This window comes from Balaenoptera acutorostrata, chromosome 9, assembly GCF_949987535.1.
Source record: "Balaenoptera acutorostrata chromosome 9, mBalAcu1.1, whole genome shotgun sequence".
In the NCBI taxonomy this organism is placed as follows: domain Eukaryota; kingdom Metazoa; phylum Chordata; class Mammalia; order Artiodactyla; family Balaenopteridae; genus Balaenoptera; species Balaenoptera acutorostrata.
In genome coordinates, this window is record NC_080072.1 from 86,652,621 (window position 1) to 86,673,797 (window position 21,177).

At 39.0% G+C, this 21,177-nt stretch overlaps 1 pseudogene; it reads right to left on the reverse strand.

Annotated features, from left to right (window-relative positions):
• Positions 1–256: 256 nt before the first annotated feature.
• LOC103010005 (centrosomal protein of 78 kDa-like) overlaps positions 257–21,177 on the reverse strand; it is a 62,138-nt pseudogene continuing 41,217 nt past the window's right edge.

A 21,177-nucleotide genomic window follows, 5' to 3' on the forward strand; every position in this document is an offset into this window, starting at 1 on the left:
TACTCTGTGGCATTAGGCTAGCTATCCATCCTCTCTGGGCCTTAGTTTCCCCCCCAAAATTTGAATCTTATGAATATTACATAGCTATAGGGTTGCCATTATGAGGAAGAAGTGAGTTAATATTTGCTAAGCACTTAGAATCGTACTTGTTATACTCTAAGGTCTACAGTTGTGCTTGTTAATAATAATAAATGAAATTCCAACCGTATAACTTACTCAAATTTCTGTCATAACTTTGAAGTCTTGGTCTATCTGTTTACTGGCATTGCAGGTAAATGAGTCGCGGCATGGGCTGAGGCATTGCTACTACTGGGTGGTGTGTTCCCAGAACTTGGAACAACACTGTGAAATGGGAAGTGGTTCTCCTTAGAGATGGGACAGACTGGAAAATGACAGCCTGGGAAGGAGGTGTGGTGTCCATAGGTTCGGGGTCAGAGGTGCTGCCTGTTGAAGTACCGATGCCCGCCAAAGCCGTAAATGGGGTGCTGGGGGAAACAGGAGAAGAATGGTAAATGACTGCCTGAGAAGGAGGTGTGATGTCCATAGCTTCCATATCAGAGCTGCTGATCTGAGAGCAGAGAGTGAAAGAGGGAGAGTTTCTCCCTCACATCTAACTCCTCTCGAGTTCTAGCACACACTGGACAATGGAAGGCTTAGCCTGGCTCTGTGACATGTCCATTCTACCTGTCACAGAGAAAGGGCAGGCAGGGCAATGTGTGGGTCGAGGGGCACATGCAAACACACAGAAACTCTTGTCTTTAGTAAGCCCAATGCTACCATGCCAAAGGGGGAAAGGGAGTAGCAGTGGTGCTAAAACCGCCAGAGGAAGTTCAGGATCTGCACAGCTCGTGCTCCAGAAATCCTACTTTTGTGCTGTAGGGCTTGGTGGAACTGCACCTGCCTTTAGTGAAACTTTTCTCAAATGCACAATTGGAGATAATTTTAGTCTCCTCATGACTCCCACGGGGTTACCTCTGTTGTGACACTTGACTATTTGGTGGCATATTTTATTTTATTTTGAAAAGCCTTCCATTCTTCCGTGCACATCAAATAGTGAATGCTTTCTCTTAGTAAACGTGCATAACAATTTTCTGAACTCTTCTACTCTGGACAAGATTCATAAATACACCAGGAAAACATAGTGAAAGAGGAGACATTACTTGTATTTTATTCAATTGGGTCTTGCTACCTAAGTGTGACTCTTTACCAAGCATTATGCAGTAGTTAAGGACACAGATTAAAGTTGTTTAGAGTGTGTCCTAAAGTCTCACTGGTAGAATTTAAATCTTTACTCTGGAAATTGTAGACCTGAGACAAACTACTTCCCTAAACTTCATTTCCTACATCTGAGAAAGATAATTGTCTAAACTTCATTTCCTACATCTGAGAAAGATAATTGTATCTACCTTATAGTAGACTGAATAATACCATTGCCCCCAAATGTCCATATTCTACTTTCCTAAACCTGTTAAGGTCACCTTATTTGGCAGAAGGGACTTTGCCAATGGGATGAAAGTAAGCGTTTTGAGATGGGGAGATTCTCCTGGAGTACCTGGACGGGCCCAACTATAACAACTACTGTTCTCATAAGAGAGAGGCAGAGGGAATTTTTACTCCAAAGAGAATGTGATGATGAAGTTGTGGTTGGATTGATGTGGCCAGAAGTCAAGGAATGCTGGCAAGGAAACAGATTCTCCCTTATAGCCTCTAGAAGGAGGATGGTTGGCCCTGTCAACTCCTGGTTTCAGCCCAGGGAAACTGGTTTTGGACCTCTGTCTTCCAGAACCATAAGAAAATTAGTGTGTTTTGTTTTAGGCAAGCACATTTGTAGTAATTTATTACAGCAACCATAGGAAACTAATGCTTACCTCATAGGAACTATTTTTCCAATTAAAATGGGTGACTCAAACACACTTAGTGGCATGTCTGACACACAGTAGTTATGCTACCTTAGGTCGTTCTTGGAAACTGCAGCCTTGGTTTTGAGGGCTCATCAAAACCAGTAAAATGTTTGCCATGTTTCTCCTTGTTCATCCAGGAGACACACCTGGTAGAGAGAGATCCATCCTTTCCCACAGGATCCCACCCCTAGTATTTAGAGGGAAGTGGTTGTGTCTAACTTAAGGAACCTTATTCTTTTCTTTCTACTTTTTCGTTCATTAATCTTCATCCAACTGGCCTTTCTAAATTTTACAGAAAATAAAACCATTTCTCACTGGATTCAGATACTAACACAAGTTGATATTCCAACCATGTTTTGTTCTTCCGGGTCTCATCATCAGAAATTTCTGAACCTAAATATTCTCTAGTTTCTAGGATCACTCATTTTCTCTTTTGTCCATTCTCCTTTTAGTTCAGAGTTTTGTCAATTTAGTCCCTTCCTTAACCACAACTTATAATACGGTGTCCCTGCAAAGTGATGAAACTCTACACGGTTTGGTTTTAATCCTGGGTTTTTGCCATCTACTTACTGTGTGGCATTAGGCAAGCTATCCAAGCTTTCTGGGTCTCAGTTTCCCCCATAAAAGGTGAATATTATGAATATTACCTACCTATAGTGTTGCGATTATGAGGAATAATGTTAGTATTTGCTAAGCACTTAGAATAGTACTTGTTATAGTCTAAGCACTACAGTTGTGCTTGTTAATAATAATAAATGAAATTCCAAGCGTATAACTTACTCATCATTCTGTCATAACTTTGAAGCGTTGGTCTATCTCTTAGCTGGGTTTGCAGGTAAATGAGTCATGGCATGGGCAAAGGCATTGCTACCACTAGGTGGTGTGTTGCCAGAACTTGGAACAGTGGTGTGAAATGGGTAGTGGTTCTACTTGGAGACGAGGCAGACTGGAAAATAACAGCCTGCGAAGGAGGTGTGGTGTCCATAGGTTCGGGGTCAGAGATGCTGCCTGCTGAAGAACCGATGCCCGCCAAAGCCGTAAATGGGGTGCTGGGGAAAACAGGAGCAGAATGGAAAATGACAGCCTGTGTAGGAGGTGTGGTGTCCATATCTTCCATATCAGAGCTGCTGCCTGCCTGATTTGAGAGCAGAGAATGAAAGTGGGAGAGCTTCTCCCTAGCTTCTAACTCTTCTCGAGGTCTAACACGCAGTGGACAGTGGACGGGTCAGCCTGGCTCTGTGACATGTCCATTGTACCTGTCACAGAGAAAGGGCGGGCGGGGCAGGGGGGTGAGGCGAGGGGCACATGCAAGCCTAGTCCGTGGAGATACCCTGGCCCAAGGGCAAAGGGTCGGGCCCCTTCTGGACTTTCTAGTGGCTGGGTCTTCTCGCTATAGGTGGCAGGTGTTTGGCACCGGATGGGCCGCCATGCGAAGACTGTTGGGGACTGTGGAAGCTTTCTCCTCCAGAGCTCACCCTGTCTGGGCACCCGCTCTGCAGGCCCCTCAGCCCTGCTTATGTATCGGCCAGCCCTTCCCCACCATGGGACCCAGAGGCCAGAGCCTGCTCAGAGCTGAGTGCAGGAGGCACCCAGGGCTTGCCAGGGTGTGGGCCACCTCCTCCAGGGACCTCCTCAGCTTCTCTGCGAGGCCTGGAGACAGGATCGCCTTCTCCAGGGCTGCTCAGCTGCCAGCATCACCATGAGCTAGGTGGCGAAGGTTTCTGAGCAGGAGATGCAGAGCCCTGATCCGACTGGATGCTGCACCCCACGATGTCCCTTCCTGGCAGATTGTTTCTTTCTTCACTTCTTTTTTGAAATTTGGTAAAACAACATTTAAACCTTCGACTGTTCTTCAGGGTATACAGATGGTAGTGGCTTAGCCGGGATTCGAACCAAGCCTGTGTGATTCCAGTGCTCGTGCTCTGGACTGTGGTGCTTCCTTATCATATATGCTTCATGTGTTACTTTGTTTTCTTTTTTTCTTGTAGTCCTTATGGTACTTAGCCCTAAGTGCCATACCTGTAACGAACAGATACACTGCCGTGTAGGAGGTCTTCTTTTGTTCAATGCATGAATTGGTCATCCACCACACTGGGTTCTAATCTCAGAAGATACAGGTTAGGGACCACCAGTTGTCATCATAGCACCATCCCTACATTTCTAAGTGAGACTTGCAGCCCAGATTTTCCCTTTGTCTAGTTTGAAGGATCCAGATATGTAAAGATTATATTATAGATAAATCATGGGCTATCCGGAAAGAAATTCACCAGTGAATTATTCCGTATGGATTAGAAGCCAGTTTCTCTGGCTTTCCTGGAGTATATCCAGTAAGGCATCTCCTTCATGTCTAGAAAGCAAATACATCATTTATTGCAACTTCATTGTGGAGCGATGTCTTAGTTTAAAGTATGATCAACACCATTTGGTCATTGTGAGTATGCCAGCTGGGTCCACACTTTACTACACATATGTAACTCTAGAGGTTCTTATGCCCAAGAGAGGAGACGTACTCTTGTGTGTCTAGGACAAGGAAAACATGTGTTGTTATTCAGGAGCTGGAATCTACAGCATGACAGGAATGAATTGAACAATCCTGCTCTACACATCACTTTACCTTTTTTGAATCTTGTTTCTTTGGCTTGCTTCATTGGAGTGTTTTCTCTCTCCTGGGGCTGACATTGTGTGTTATGTATCACTCATGTGACATGTAGAAATTTCAGAACCCAGAATCATATAGATCAGTAAAAATGTGTTTATATATTTTTGTTTAGATCTATTGAAAATAACACTGGGCATAATTCATATATTCCAAAATTAGTTTGACCCTCTGCTCATGAGATTCTTTTTATGGTATGTCACAGCAAATTTGGACTTCCATCCCCAATAAACTTTGGGGTTGGAGGACACAAAAGGTTTTGCTCAGACCTAAATTCTGTCTGAAAATAAAAGGGTAAATATTATAAGCCCTTTCTAACCTCTCCAAGAGCAGAAATGATTTACAGTTGTGGCACTGAACCATAACTCCTTGATCTCATTTGCGAAGAGTTCAGTAAGAAACAATGTCTTGATTTTTGTTTGTTTTGTTTGTTCCCTGTTTTCTTGTCTTGCTTACCAACAATCCATTGTAATTCATGAGTTAGTATGGCAGCAGGCTGAGTGTTCCCTGGAGCTAATTAAATGAACTTTTTTTTCCTAAAATGACTTTTATCTCCTTGTTTTCAGCCCCTCTTCTTTCCTCTGCCTTTTACTATAACCAGAGCTCAGCAAAAGCTGACTGACTTTGTGCAGACCTTACTTAGGGTAGTCTTTTCTTAATTATTTTATTCATGGCTCCTCCATTTCATTGTTTGCCTTCTCGAAATGTGTTGAAATCTTTCTGTGGTTGATGACTTCCACAATGTCTTGGTTTTTATTGGTTGATTAATTTTGGTATTTCTACAGTTTTATTTAAATATGCTTTCAGGAGGAACAGAAAGTAAATATGTTTCCTAGTCTGCCATCTTGAGCTGAAAATCCCTGTTGATTTTAGCATCCAGTGTTCCCATCGGAAAAAAACCCAACCTTGGCATTAATAGATGTAACACTCAAGATTTCAGCTTTTTTTGAGCAATCACTGAGGATTTAATATGTGGTCATTTCTAATGGGAAAATAATAACTATCTCATGGAGTTGATTTGAGGATTAAATTAGATAATGAACATGAAAATGCTTTGTAAGGTTTAAAAATCTATAAAAATGTTTTTTGTTATTATTTGATTTGTTGCTATTTCAACTTTACTTGACAGTTGTTTATGACCTTGCTTATGTGAGAAAATGCCTTCTGGTTTATTGTTTTGAAAGCCAGAATATATTTTTCAATAGCTCAATGGAAATGGCATCATTTGTGAAGGTTAAGGGTGAAGGCGTAAATGTTTCTTGACACCTATCACTTTATAACGTTTTCAGGAACTAATTGACTCATGTATTCCTCTTCCAAATTTTGTTGAGCACCTCCTACCAGCCACATGCTTTACATCAGGTGTTGGAAAACATTTTCTGGATTTTAAATATCTTAGGTTTTGTGGGAGATATACAGTTTCTGGGGCTTCTCCTCCTCTTTCTTCTTCAACAAGCTTTCTAAACTTGAGAACCATTATTAGCTCACAGTCACACAGATCCAGGCTGAAAGCCTGATTTGATATGTGGCCATTATTTGCCGATTTCTGCTCTGCGTCCTCACTGAGGAGGGGGACCATGTTTGAGTAATCACTTCTTTGAATCAACTATTGGTCTTCTGGGGCTTGTGCTTATTCTCCTACAGTCTCTAATCAACATGGCATCCAGACAGATCCTGTTAAAACATGTCAGATCATGTCACTCAAATCTCTTCAATGGCTTCTTCACAGAAAAAGCAAAGTCCTCAAAGTTCCTCCACAGCCCTAGAAATCTGGGGCTCTGTTTCCTCTCTGACTGTTTCATTCTCCTCTCCACTTTGCTCGCTCTGTTTTCCACACACTGACATCCTTTCTGCTCCTTGGATACTCCAAGCCTACTCTTGCCTCGTTGGCTTTCCATCTGACTGTTCCCTCTGCTTGTACTATTCACTTCCCAGATATGCACCTTGCTCCCTCTTAAATTTTATCTTCCCCAGAAAGCCCTCATTGCTCACTTAGTTTCAGATTGCAGCCTCCTCCTACCAGCTAACAATCTCCATCTCCCTTCCTTGTTTGCTGTTTTTCTCCAGCACTTCCCTGATATACTAGTTATGCTATCCATTTATTTAATTTCTATTTACATATTTATACTTATGATTTTATATTTGCTTCTTTACTTTTGTCTCCCCCCTCAGCTCGAGAGAGGGTATATTCATCTGTGTTAATCACTGTTGTGTTTCCTGAACATGCCTACGAAACATACTGAAGAATGGTGCCTGAAATTTGGTAAGGGATCAATAAATTTTCTTGGCTGAATGAAGAAATATGTTCACAAATTAATGAACAAATCTCAGGGATTTCTGAATAGAGGACTAATGGGAAGAGGAAGGCAAAGTGTTGGGACAGGGTACTGCAAGAAGTAGTATTTGGAGTACTCTGATAGCTATCCTAATAGATACGATTTTGTTCATTTAAGTAGTTTTAATGAGAGAGCTGGGAACTAGGGACACACAGCATCAAGAGTTTTATAATGCATTCTGTAGAGTTCTTTTTAAGTGTGTACAAATATCATTGAAAATATATGCACGCATATACACCTCTGTTACTTTATTTAGTGCTTTACAAGAGCCCCTCAGTGAAGGGGTAGTAGCAACTATCAGTATCCTTCCTTTATGATGAGCTTAATTTATTCAAAGTTACATTATAATTTATTTGTAACTGTGAAACTAGACTTAGTTATTGAGTAGACCCTCCCTAGAAACCTATGACATTAATAAAAGCAACAAAAATTTGTTCAGTTTCCAATGATACACACACTACAGACTCAATTATGGGTCATCCATTTTAATGAAGGGAAGAAGTGATTTAACAAATACAGAGCAAACAGAATATTAAGTTTTGTCCTCCATTAATATTAGTAACGGATAAAGTGGGCTCCAACGCCTTCAAGGTAGCTTGAGACCATTATCTCTGTGTCACGGGCAGGGGGATGTTCAGCCAGGATGTCTTTCTCTGTCACTGAGAAAAATTTCCATAATATATAATGATACTTACTGAAACAGATATGGGGCATTTGGGTAATTAGGAATCCATTAGCATATTTTTCCGGAAGCCTTGACTACAAAATGAAGACAGTGGATTTGGACACTTTCGGCTCTGAAGAAGTTGTTTGGATATTCATCTTTATGCTGAATGAAATATGCTTATTTCATCTCTGCAGCTTCCCATATACCATTTTCCAACATCTGTTTTGTGTTTGGAAAGACTTTTAGAAATGAAAAATGAAGTTAAAAAGTAAGTGACACCTTAAATGATATATGGAATATTTTGCTGACTTACAAGAGCATGCAGAATTAAATATGACCCAGTTGAAATGTTAATTTTATTTTAATGTGTATGTTGGGGTGGAGTCTTCAAGGTGTCAGAAAACAAGAATTCACCCATCCTGTTTGGAACTGCAGCACACACACACCTTCAGTTACCAGTTCTGTTCATGCCACAGAATCATCTTCAGAAAACATGCTGTTTTCTATGTACCTGGTGTATATCTCAATTAGTTTGAAGAATTTCCCAGATACCTCTTAATATGTAGTGCTCCAATTCCAGTCTTGCCAAGTCCTGTACCAGTGACACAGCACATAGGAGTTTTATTTCTCTTTATTTCTCTGGGTTGTTCAGAACCCAATGAAAGAACAATGGAATGGGATCAAAGAGATCAGGGTCCTTGTCTTAGATTTACCATAAAATAATTGTGTCCTCTTGGGAAAATTATAGTTATTCTAGGCCCCTTTCCTTTTCTTTACTTTGACAGAGCTGCACTAGATGACCCCAAATAACATTGCACTCTTTCAGTCGTAGCTTAGATGTTATTGGTATTCTGAAACAAATGAAGACAATGACACATGAAACTGTGCAACATCTCTGTAACTATGTTTTCTTAGAGTTGCCTCCATTTTCCAGATGATAAGATGACTGAGCACAGAAATAGATGTTTGGAACCAGAGGTTCCAAAGTAAATGGAGCTAAACCACAAGTTTCCTTCTTTTCTGAAGCTCACTTAGCCAAAACATAGGCTGCTGAATATTAAGCTGTAAAGCATATTATCAGTACATTTTAAAAGAAGCTATTCTTCTAGGATTTCCAATTAATAGCAAGAGGTTTTGAAATTATTCAAAGATCATCTAATTTTGTGAGATTTACAGCTCTATTTTCCTGTCAAGCAAGTTGTATTAGTGCCAGATAATCATGTGAGCTTCTGGATGCTTCTCTGAGCCTCTTGAAGTTTTCTTCTTGCTATCTGAAATTCATGCCAGATAAGCCTTTTTCTAGAGTGTATGTACAGACTTGTGTATTTTTATATAGGAAAGCGATGCAGTGAGTCAGGACGGGGGTTAAGCCCTCATTCTCAGACTGGCATTGAGCTCCTGGTGAAATACAATCATCATTTCCTCAGAATCGAAAAGCAGTTATCTCTAGTTTTTAATCCCATTAACTATTTATACATTTACGTATGATACATGTACTTATTGTACCTACTAGGTGTGTTCTCTTTGGGACGTACAAAGCTCTTTGAGACATAGGTTGTTCATTTTTTTGTTTTCCCACAAATACTGTGACCTTTTGAGCAGGAAGGTCTATATTTTACTAACATCTAGAACCAGCAGTTAACATGGTGTCTAAGATGTAGTCAATAAATATGAAATAGATAAATGAACACATTTTAAAGGAAGGGCCAGGACATGAACAAACAAAGTTTTCATTTTCAGTCACAAAGCAACCAGAGACATAAAAATGGTACAGACAACAAGTGCTACGGTCATTCAAAGAAGGCATAGAATAGATACAACAAGGATCTCCCCTATGGCACAGGGAACTATACTCAATATTTTGTAATAACTTATAAGGGGAAAAAATGTGGAAAAGGAATCACTGTGTGCTGTACACCTGAAAGTAACACAACATTGTAAATCAACTATACTTCAATTAAAAAACAAACAAACAGACAACAACAACAACAAAAAACCAAAGAGGTCATAGAAGTTCTTATGAGATTCCAGAAGAGAAACCAAATGAGGACGGGAGAGACGGCTTTTGAATCAATTCAAAGGAAAAGTCACAGAGAAACTTGTCTTTGACCTGAACTTGAGTTTCCATTAAGATTGCAACGCAGGGATATTACAGATAAAGGTAATCACATAAACTTACTATACTGAAACTTGCAGAGGTTATGAGTGTTGTTCAAGATCCCAAAGCAAGTGCATTGTGGAATCAGAATTTTAAGTGAGGCCTAATGAACTAAAAACAAACAAACAAAAAAACAAGCCCTTTCTGTGACACCACGTTGCCTTTGAAGTCTTTTTTTGGTGAGTTTGAGTTTGGTGAAACACTGGTTTCAGTGTTTCTGGCAGGAATGACTAGTTCTGTCCCCCCGCGACCCCCCACCCACGAGTTGATCTGCAAAGTTTCCTTTAGAATGGACTTGATAAAATGCAGACACTGAAGTATTCATGATGCCTGTGTCCAATCATTTCTCCTGCCATTGCCTACTTCAATTCTGGGTTATATGAACAATTCACGGTCTTCATTTATGCTTTTCCCTCCTCCAAGAATTCCTTTCTCCCTATGGGGCACCTGGGAAACCCACTTCATTTTTCAAAACTCAATTTACATATTATGTCTTTTGTGCAGTCTTTTTAGTGTTGTGATCACATGCTCCTTTTTGCTACCCTTGCACTTCTGCATGCCTGATTGTTGCACTCGCTACACTGTATTGTAATTGTATTTTTTACATATCTCTGTCTTCTCCTGGGCAACATTCCTTGGGGCCAGGGACTACCTTTTTTCATCTATTGATGTTGCCTTAGCATGTTACTTGTTGTGAAGTAGTTAGTTATAAAAATGAGATTTGATTAAATTGAAAATTGTTATGTACATATTAGTTATTATCATTTACAGATATAACAGGAAAAAATATTAATGTTGGTGCTGAAAGTTCACTTCTAGTAAATGGTGGTGGTACTTGACTTCACTTATATTATTTTCCCCACTATTTTATATCTTTCTACCTGATATCTCTTCTTTATTTCCATCTATGTTTCTTTATTACTAAACCAAGAAAAACAGGTATGAGGGTAGGGCTAAGCTATACTTGGCTGGAATAGTAAAGAAATTGTGTGGGGTTTTGGTGAGAAAATCCTGAAGCACACAGGTCTGCATCTTCCCTTTGAGGCATGTGGAGGGGTCTGCTTCTAAAGAGTTTTATTAGCAACTAATCAACATGCTTTTGCACAAGGCTCCTGATTAGCTGTTGGTATACTAAGAGTAAATCAGAGTTAGCATAGTTTCTGATTTCCTTTACATTGCCAATGAGGATGATCATTTTTTACTGCTGGGGGTGGTGGTGGTGGGGAGTGAGGGAATGTCCCTTTCCTGCTCCTGATATTTCAGTCCCGTCAAGAGAACTCTTAGAGTCATTTCAGCCCTGCTTCTTTACTGACTCTGCCCCAGGGTAATCAAATGACTTATTTAGAAAGCTTGAAAAGAATTAAGTGAGCATGCTTGCCTTGACTAATTCTGTTCTCTCCATTGAGAGTGTGAGTGAGTGTCTTCTGTTTCTCTCATTCTGTGTATTACTAGTTAGTAAATCTGCCCAATTCTGAGGTTCCGTTATGTTATCATTTCATTCAAACTGGATTCTCAAGCCAGGGTTATCAACAGTAACAGGAATATTAGGCCCTCCCTCTTTTCTCTTTTATCTTATTTCCTAATTTATTCCAAACCAAATGGAATTAAGGCATTGTACTTGCTGGAAGCTAATTAGAAGACCCTAACATTTGGTGCATTACCTGGGAACACTGAGAAATAAAAAGAAAGGAGCAGACATTTTGGAGAGGAAAATGTCCATGTGGAAAATATTTTGGTACTGCTAAGGAAGGTAGTCTAGTGCCTTGGTCTTTAATGTATGGTGGGATGTTGAGACCTTTGACTGTTTGAAAATATTTAGGTTTGTGCAGTAAACTGCTGAAGCCTAGGAAAGATTTAATGCATGCTGTATAAGTGTCCCGTGCTTGCTGGGAGACTAATCAACTTGGAGGCTTAACACAATAGAAATTTACTATCTCACAGTTGTAGAGGCCGGAAGTGTGATATCAAGGTGTCAGCAAGGCTGCTCTCCCTACAGATGCTCTAGGGGAGATTCTATTCCTTGCCTCTTTCAGCTTCTGGTGGTTGCCAGCTTCCTTGGCTTGAGACCACATCACTCAGTTTTTGTCTCTGTCTTCACAACACCCCCTTTCTGTGTCTGTATCTTCTCTTTTGTCTGTCTCAAATGTCCCTCTGCCCTTCTTGTATAATAAGGACAATTGTCATTCTATTTAGCACCCATCCAGATAATATAGGATGGAAATCCCATCTCAAGATCCTTAATGACATTTGCAAAACCTTTTTTTTCAAATGAGGTAAAGGTCAAGGATTAGGGCATGGATATATCCTTTTGGGGGCCAACATTCAACCCAGTACACCAGCCATAAGATACTTTGATTTTGGCTGATGGCTGCAGCTTATGGCGTGGGAGAGTGGTTGTTTCTTTAGAGCCACTTAAGTAAAGGTCTGACATAAAGAAAAGGGGCCCTAGGGAGTTGCAGGTGACTGAGCAATACCTGGAGTGGAATGATAAGGCACCTGGAGCGTCTTTAGTATACAGAGACCTTTACCTGGCACTTGACTTGAGAGTGTGTGGGAGTTTACAGGGCAGGAAAGTCTCAGGCAGCTGTCCACCTTGCCTTACTCTCCAGGTACACTTTTTCTCAAGCAGGCTTGTCTGAGACAAAGACTCAATTATAAGGAAAACATGTTTTGTAGGACTTGTAGGCATTGACACATATGGTCTACCGTAGGCTCAAGTGACTTCCTTTATATGTGGACCCAAGATGACAATGGATTTGTCAATTATGTTGGAGAAATAAATGTTCTCTTAAAGGCAGCCGCCTTTGGTCTATGCAGTTCCATTGCAGGAGGCAGTGAAAATGGCCATGGCGGCATAGGACTGTCAAATCTATGCATCAGAACTGGAGGTGTAATGTCACTCGACAGAACCCATAATCAGTTCAGTACTGTAGTGTGAACCACAAGGTCATCAAAGAGGAAGGATAACTCACGAGTCCATGTGTGACAGATGCTCAGGGCTGTGCACTGCACATGGCAAATTCATAGTGACAAATCAACGTCAGGTTAAAAGATTCCTCCTGGTTCGAAGTTCGCATGTCAGAAATTTCAGTTAAATGCCATAGACTAATGGACATCCTAGTGAGGCTAAAACCAAAGAGACTTTATCTTTGTCTCAAATGCCATTGAGGTTCTGCTATGTTCTTTGGTCAAATTCTGTACTGGATTCTGGGAACAAAAATGTGCCTAGTTTCACTCTTCTAGGAGTGGGGGATTGGCTTGTTTTTGAGATTGTCTTTAAATTTTGGGGATAGTGCTGTAAATTCAAATTGTATCTTAGTAACTCTAGACTCTTTAAAAGCATGGTTCATGAGAGACTTGATAAACTGATAAAACAGCCAAGGCCCTGAGAGATCCACACCCGTGTCAGTGACAGAAGTCCAAGCTACAGATATTGAAGGAGCACTCACTGCCATTCAGGCAATGAAAGCCCTGTCACTGAGAATGAACCAAATGTACATTTGGGAGGATGGTTTATGGACATTTAAAACTTTGGAATTTTAACCCACAGTAACAAGGACACTTGATTTCAAATTTGGGCTTTAATACTTCAGGACCTTATTTCATAAGAGCGTTTAATCTGTGCCCTTTTAATTTCTGTCTGAAGAATTTGATACTGGCAAAGATGTACTTTCAAATTTGCAGCATTTCTATGATTTCTGAATTGTATTACTGGATGCTTTTATGTATTTAATGTTAGTTTGTCATTTAACCCCATCAAATTCCTATGGTTAGCTGTGCTGTGGATGGCTGGTAGAACAAAAAGTTGTTTCTGATCATTGGATATGAGTAGCCTTGGAGTTAATTTAAATTCATGCAATTTCTCACCCATATCAGAGACTTCTGGGATGAAACTCTAAGTCGTCCAGCAGCAGTTCCAGAAGACCACTCAAATGAGTAGCCCCATAAAAGTATGAGCAGGACTGTCCTAAAGGTCTATTTTTCCTGAAGGGAGAGCCATATTCCATTAAGTATAGGCTTAAAGGCATAGTTGAATGGGTTAAGAGATTGAAAAAAACAGGGAAGCATTAGTGACAATTTCCCTTCTCCTTCATAATGGTACTAGCATGTGAAGGGAATTTGATGAGTATAACTTTTAACCTCCCTGCTCTTATATTCACTGACACTGGCTAGGTGAGGTGACCTACTTGACTGGAAAAGTTAGGAAGAATAACTGGCTATGCTTTGCTAAGCTCTTCTTTTCTTCATCTTGGGAGTGAGTCTGGTGATATAGAGACCAAAGTTCTCTGCTCCACTGTGGACATGCCCCTTTCACATAGGTTTGCCTGGAACCAACTTGTTGCAACAAAAAGTGGGTAAGTCTGGATAATTCTAGAATTCAGTTGTCAGACTCACTTGGCTATGTCATGAAGCCCCATTTTCCAACATGGGCTCTAACAGTAAAAAGTGACATAATGTGTGGGCTCCAGTGCAAAATGAAAATATAGTGCCTCTTATTGAAACTGCAAAGAAAAAGTGTTGTTGAAAGTATTTGCACTGGGGTGCATAGTGTCCTTCCCAAATTCATGTTCACCCGGAACCTGTGAATGTGCCCAAGTAAATTCTTTTTTCAGATAGACTCGAGATAAGATGACATCATACTAGATTAGGTTGAGCCCTAAATGGGTTCTGTGGGTTGTTCTCTCTTCTCTTTTTCATATATGTCATCTTTTTCAGCAAAAGGGTTTGGCTAATATTGGGAAGTAACACGAGTAAGAAAGGATATGATAAGATTCCTTGGACATTCTTGTTTCTTAAAAGACAACTGCTTTCTTTCTGTGTTAGAAGTAAGTTCAGATTCAAATGGAAAGCATGGCCTCCCGGAGCTGTTAACACCTTCATTTAGTCTTGGATGTGACCAGTAGCACAGAATTCTGGTGGAACTCAGTAAGACTCCAAATGGGTACCAAATAAGTATGTCATGGAAAGCACACCATAAGCAGGGTGAAAACTATATGTGAATGGGGCAGCAGGAATGGTGGCAGACACACATATTGCACATGTCTCCTCTGCTCATGCGTATATTTTATTGTCCCATAAACTTTACTTACAAAACGTAAGCTCAAAGATAAAATCATTAAGAATTTCAAGACAGCAATAGCAGAGCATGAAAGCAAGCAAGCGTGGGGCCCTTCTGAGCATGGTTCATGTGGGACTTGATCAACTGGTAAAACAGCCAAGGCTCTGAGATACCCACACCATGTCAGTGACAGAAGTCCAAGCTAGAGATATTGAAGGAGCTCTCAATGCCACTCAGACACTGAAAGCTCTGTCACCGAGAATGAACCAAAATATAAATTTAGGAGGATAATTTATGGACACTTAGGACTTTGGACTTTTAACCCACAATAATAAGAAAACTTCATTTCAAAAGAAAGTGTGAGGTCTTCAAGTTTGCTTTGGTTATTGAGGGTCCTTTGTGGTTACATATCAATTTTGGAGTCGTTTCTTCTATTTCTGCAAAATTAGGGGATTTTGATAGGCATTGCATTAAATCTGTAGATAGCTTTGTGTAACATGGACATTTTAACAATAGTTCATGAACATGGGATGTCTTTCCATTTATGTCTTCCTTAATTTCTTTCAATAATGCTGTAGTTTTCAGTGTATAAGTCTTTCATGTCTTTGGTTAAGCTTATTCCTAAGTATTTTATTCTTTTTGATGGTATTGCAAATGGAATTGTTCTCCTAATTTCTTTTTCAGATTGTTCATTGTTAATGTACAGAAATGCAAGTGATGCATGTATGTTGATTTCATATTCTGCAAACAAACTTTGCTAAGTTGGTTTATTCTAATAGATTTTTTGTTCTAATATATTTTTTGTGAAATATTTAGCATTTTCTACATCTTTTTCAATAGTTTCCCTTTCAGCCTAAGTGTATCCTTAAATCTAGGGGACATTTTGACCTCCATCTTAGGCTTTTATCTTATTTCTCAACTTATTCAGAGTCTTAGTTAGTGTTCTCCTTATTGTTTGCCACTTTGGAGAATCCAACAAAATATTCTACTCAAGGTGAGACCTCTTTTCTCTTCCACCTCTGAACCTGAATATCACTTATTATTTACTTCATTCTCTTAGAACTTAGCATTCGAAGTTTAAATGGTGATCTTTCTTAAAGGAGGTCAATATGCTCACCGAATTCAAGAATTCTGGTGAGTTGTGTCAAGTGTGTAGGAATCATATTAACTTGTTGGCTATTAGCACCCCTGGAAACATTTCTAAAGTGGCGTTTGAGCTTGATATTCAGGTTTATTGGACACTGCATTAAAGAGTTTAACAGAATAAGAGTAGGCTGGTCTTTCCTAAAGCAGAGTTTATTCAAGGGTGACCTTGTAGCCACCTGTATCAGGCTTATCCTCGTTGAGTCATTGAGTGCCCTCAACCCCCCTAAACTGTAAACTCCTTATAGACAAGAATTATGTTTTATAACTCTTGTTCCCCTTCCCTATACCTAAACATGCCTGGAATAGAAAGTGCCTCTACGAAAAGGTGTTGCTTTATTTTAAACTACATTAAGTACATGTATATGTTCATTTCCCTCTGGGAAAGGAGGCTACATTCCACAGGATTCAAATATCAAGCCTGTAAACTTCCTTGAACACATAGATATATAAATAGTTGCATAACTCTCCTCCCTCTCTACAACTCTATGATGATCATATCAAAGTATGGTCATTAATTGTTTTTCATTGCAAACAGATAATAAGCAAAGTGAAAGGAACTTCTTCCACCAAAGTAAAGGCCAAAGTTCAAAAAGTCAAATTAATATGGGATTTGTTACTATTCTAAATAGTAAAGAACACTGACAAGGAATATCACAGTGCTGGTTGCTATTATCATCTTTTCATTTTCCATTACAGTTGTTTATATTATTTTCATGGGATTTCACTGAAGTTATCAAGGTTTTTTAATAGTCAAATTAAAAAACAAAATCCCTTGAAATGCCAATACAAAGAAAAATGAGTCAGAACATGAAAAAATGTTTTAGACAAGTTGACAACATATATTCTTTGCTCATTTCTCTTTTTGAGAAAAGTTCCATCTTATTCACACTCACATGTACAATACACTGACTAAAATACAACCCCATCACTCGATGGTGATAAAAAAAGGAAAGACAAGCTGGTTCCAGAAAATTCCTCTATTTATTCCTAGTATCTTGTTGCATCTGGCAAAAAAGAACATTTTGAAATATTCTCTAAAGTTTTGTATTTTATTTTATAATAATTTGCTTATTTATCTCAATGTAAATATTAAAAACGCATGAGAAATATTTTAACATTTGGCATTTGACCATTCCTATCTATTTCCTTAATGTTTCCTTTGCCTCATATGATGATCTTTTGGGATAGACAGCACATAACACTCTCATACTCCCCAGACTCTACAGCCCCATACACATGCAAACTAGCTTGTGGGGATGTGTTAACATACACTTGGTTGAGGCAGGAAGGCTGTAGAATACACAGCTTTTACACCTCAACATTTTAAGTGTTTTTGGAAAGTAACCCTAGTTTGAGTGCAAGTTCCATCGATTTATCAAATGCATTTCAGGTATACCTAGGTATGTCCAGTAAAATGGTAAGGCTATATTACTGGGAGACTATTTACATGAGCAAGTGAAAAGAAATCAGTGAAAGAATATATTATAACCAAGAGTTAGATATAATAGGTCAATGAAATAGAATGTAGATCCCTGAAACATATCCACACATATAAGGACAATTGATTTTTCAACAGAGGTGCAAAGCCAATTTTGAGGAGAAAGGATAGTCTTCTTGAAAAATGGTGCTGGAAGCATGTAGTACATGGATATTGTGCCTAGATAGCCATATGCAAAAGTATGAACTTTGATCCCTACTTCACACTATATAAAGAATTAACTAAATGTACATCAAAACATAAATCTCTAAAATTTGGACAAAATCTTTTTGACCTTGGGTTAAGCAAAGATTTCCTAGAGGTGACACCAAAAACAAGATCCGTAAAAGAAAAAAAGTGATAAATTGGGTTTCATCTTTGGAAGCCATTATTAATAAAAGAAAAGCCACAGGTTGGAAGAAAATATTTACAAATTATATACCTGAAAAGACTTGTGTCTCTAACACGTATAGAACTCTCAAAACTCAGTAATTAGAATTTTTTTTAAATTAACAATATGGGTAACAATATTTAAAAAGAGATCCTTCCAAGGAGGTGTACGGATGCAAGTAAACACATAAAGTTGCTCAGTGTAATCAATTATTAGCTAAATGAAGATGAAAGCCCCAGGAGATACCACTACACACCTATTGAATGGCTAAAATTAGAAAAGTCCAAACACACCAAGTATTGGTGAGGCAGTGTAGGAACTGGAAGCCTTTTACACTGCTAGTGGGAAGGAAAATGGTACAGTCACTTCAGTCAACAGTTTGGCTGTTTCTTTATAAGTTGAACATACACCTACCGTATGATCCAGCCTTTCTGCACCTAGATATTTATGCAAGAAAAATGAAAGCATATGTTCATACAAAGACTTGTACATGGATCATCATAGCATCTTTATTTTTAATAGACAGAATTGTAACAACCTCGAGCACCCATCAACAGGCGAATGAATAAACATACTGTGGTATACTCATACAGTGAAACACTACTCAGCAAAACAAAGTGATAAGCTATTGATACCCACGAAAATATGAATTACTCTCAAAATAATTACATTGAGTGAAAGAAGCCAGATAAAAGAGTCCTCACTGTGTGAAACCCTTTATATAAATTTCTAGAAAAATGCAAACACATCTATAACGATAGAAAGCATATCAGTGGTCACTTGGGGATGTGGAGGGGTGGAATGTGAGGGAAAAAAAGGGGCTTTATGAATGAGGCATAAAAACACTTGCAAGTGATGGATATGTTCCTTTTCTTGATTGTGTTGGCAGTTCCATGGGTATATGCATATTTCAGAACTTAAATTGTGTTCTTTAATTATGTGCAGTGTACTGTGTGTCCGTTCTATTTAACAGAGCCATTAAAAAAAGGCTAAGAACAGACGTTTGTCTCAACAAATAAATGTAGCAAAGAACAGAAAAGTCAAGTACAGTATGATCTCTGTCAGTTGAATTTTCCTATAGTTTATTTCCCTCAAAAAATATATCCCAGTTCTTAAAAGAGATGGGACTCTTAATAAAAGGTTAAAAAAACCCGGCAAAGCCATCACCAGGGTGAGCTCCAGCTACTTTTCCATAGTGAGACACTAGGTGCACCGTGCATACATGCTAGGATGTTTGTTCTTCCTGCCCAGTATTTTAGAGAGGATATTAAACATCCCTGTTAAATGCCTGCAAGTTGATGGCCACAGTGGAGTTTGGAGAATGATGGCTGCGATCTTTAATATGGTTGTGCCTTTGTAAAGAGTCTCACTCAGAATTTCCAGGGTAATTTTGGAGTCAACTTTTTTTTGTTTTTTAGATGATATATATGTCTAACTCACCTCAAGAATATATCCACGTAGACTTGAAGTTAGGGACCAGCTGGTGTAAATTTGTGTGGTTATCTCCTGACCTAACCTTTTAGCCTCTTTTTGTTCCTTGATTATAGTTAAGCTTCATCTTGCCTCAGGGCCTTTGTATTTGCTGTTCCCATGTTTTGGAAATATTATTTCCAGAAAAATGTTGTCCATAAATGATTCCTTTCTATTCTTTGGCACTCATCTCTTAAAGATATGTTTTCCTTTATTGTCCTACTAGCCTAACTCAGTCCCAATTTATCAGATTACCTTACTTCTTTCACAGAATAATAATCAAAACAAATATTATCTTTGGTGTCTCTTTGTATTTAGATGAACTTCTTCCCAAAGAACTCAAGCCCCACAGTGACAGAGGTTGTTACCTTTCTTATCCCTTATTCTGTGTCTTAGAACTGTGTCTGGCATGTAGTAATCACTCGAAGCCTGTTGACTGTGTAAAGAATATGTGAGTAGATGAACAGATTTGGAGTTATTTGAGGTCGCTCTTAATGATGGCTGGTGTTGGTGATTAAATTAAAATTGTATGTTTTAGAGTTGGAACTGATCTTGCTGAGTCTCACAGCTACAGCAAAACTCTCCCTACTGTAGCATCCTTGAGAGATGATCAAGTCTGAGCTTGAATAACTGTATATGAAAGACCTTAACCAGGGCAACCTCCTAGCTTTCTTCAAGCAGATCACAACCTTCCATGGGAGTTTGCTCCTTATTATTCAGCTGTAATTAGGAGAAAACGGTTTGATTTACCCAGAATCATCTTCTCTCAGTCTCCTTGTTCTAGTTCCTAGAGAATAGACAGGACAGAGTTTCCTCTAAATTACATCCTTTGGGTTTGCATTCCTGCTTGTAACAAAATAAGCACCGTGCTATGGCAAAATTCCCCTTGATTGTCTGCCACTTATTGCTACATTCCTTGTTAGTGTTTAGAAATAATTTGTCTTAGTGTTCCACATTATAATTGATGGAGTACAGAAATAAAAGAGATCTCGGGGTTATGTCAGAAGCAATCAGATAGATATTTTAACTTACCCTTTTAATGTATTTAATGCTGACACTGTGAGGAATTGAGCAGTATAGTCACCGCGTTATTGCCATTGCTGAAAAGATGTATTTATGGTGAAATTTATGGTAACTTTGAAAGCATTAGCTGATGGGGCAATTGTCAGCTACATCTTAGAGCTCTGAGCATTTCTCAAAAAGTTGTGATACAAAACACCTCTGCCTTTTCTTGTATTTCTGTTATGTTCAACTACTTCACAAAAAGCATTCTTCATATTCCTGAAATAATGATGGGCTTAGCTGAGATTCTTTTGGGTCCTAAGGGACCAACATGTGTGCATAATAGTGTCGAGTTACACAGAGCCTGGATGTTTGGCTCCAGACTGAAAGCCCCATGGAGTCGTTTTTTCACATCTGTTCACCAATGTGTATGAATGGGAGAAAACCAAAGTTCTGGTTTGTTCGATCAAGGGGAGCCACACTCCTTTTACTTTTGCTGTGACAAACAAGTAAAGAGGTGTAAAATATCTGAAAACAGCCTCTCAGGGTTTGGTAGAACGCTTAAGTGGGATGTAGAGAATATACAACAAAAAGAAAAGCAAGTGAGTACTGCTGGCAAACTTTTTCAAGGACAGCTAACGAAATAATAATAGTAGTAACAACAATAATAAGATTGATTTTAAAAGACTTAAGAGTGGCATGGATTCCTAACCACTCTACATGTATTAACTCCACGCCACGGCTCTGTAAAATGGGTGAGGTTATTAAGCCCTTGTTTTTCAAAGAGGAAGTGAAACACAAAGAAGTAACACTCCTGAAGTCCCACCACTAATAAGTGGTGGAGCTGGGGAAAAAAGATCCAGGCAAATTAACTTCAGAGTTAGTGCTCTTAACTAGTAGGTTATGTCCCACAG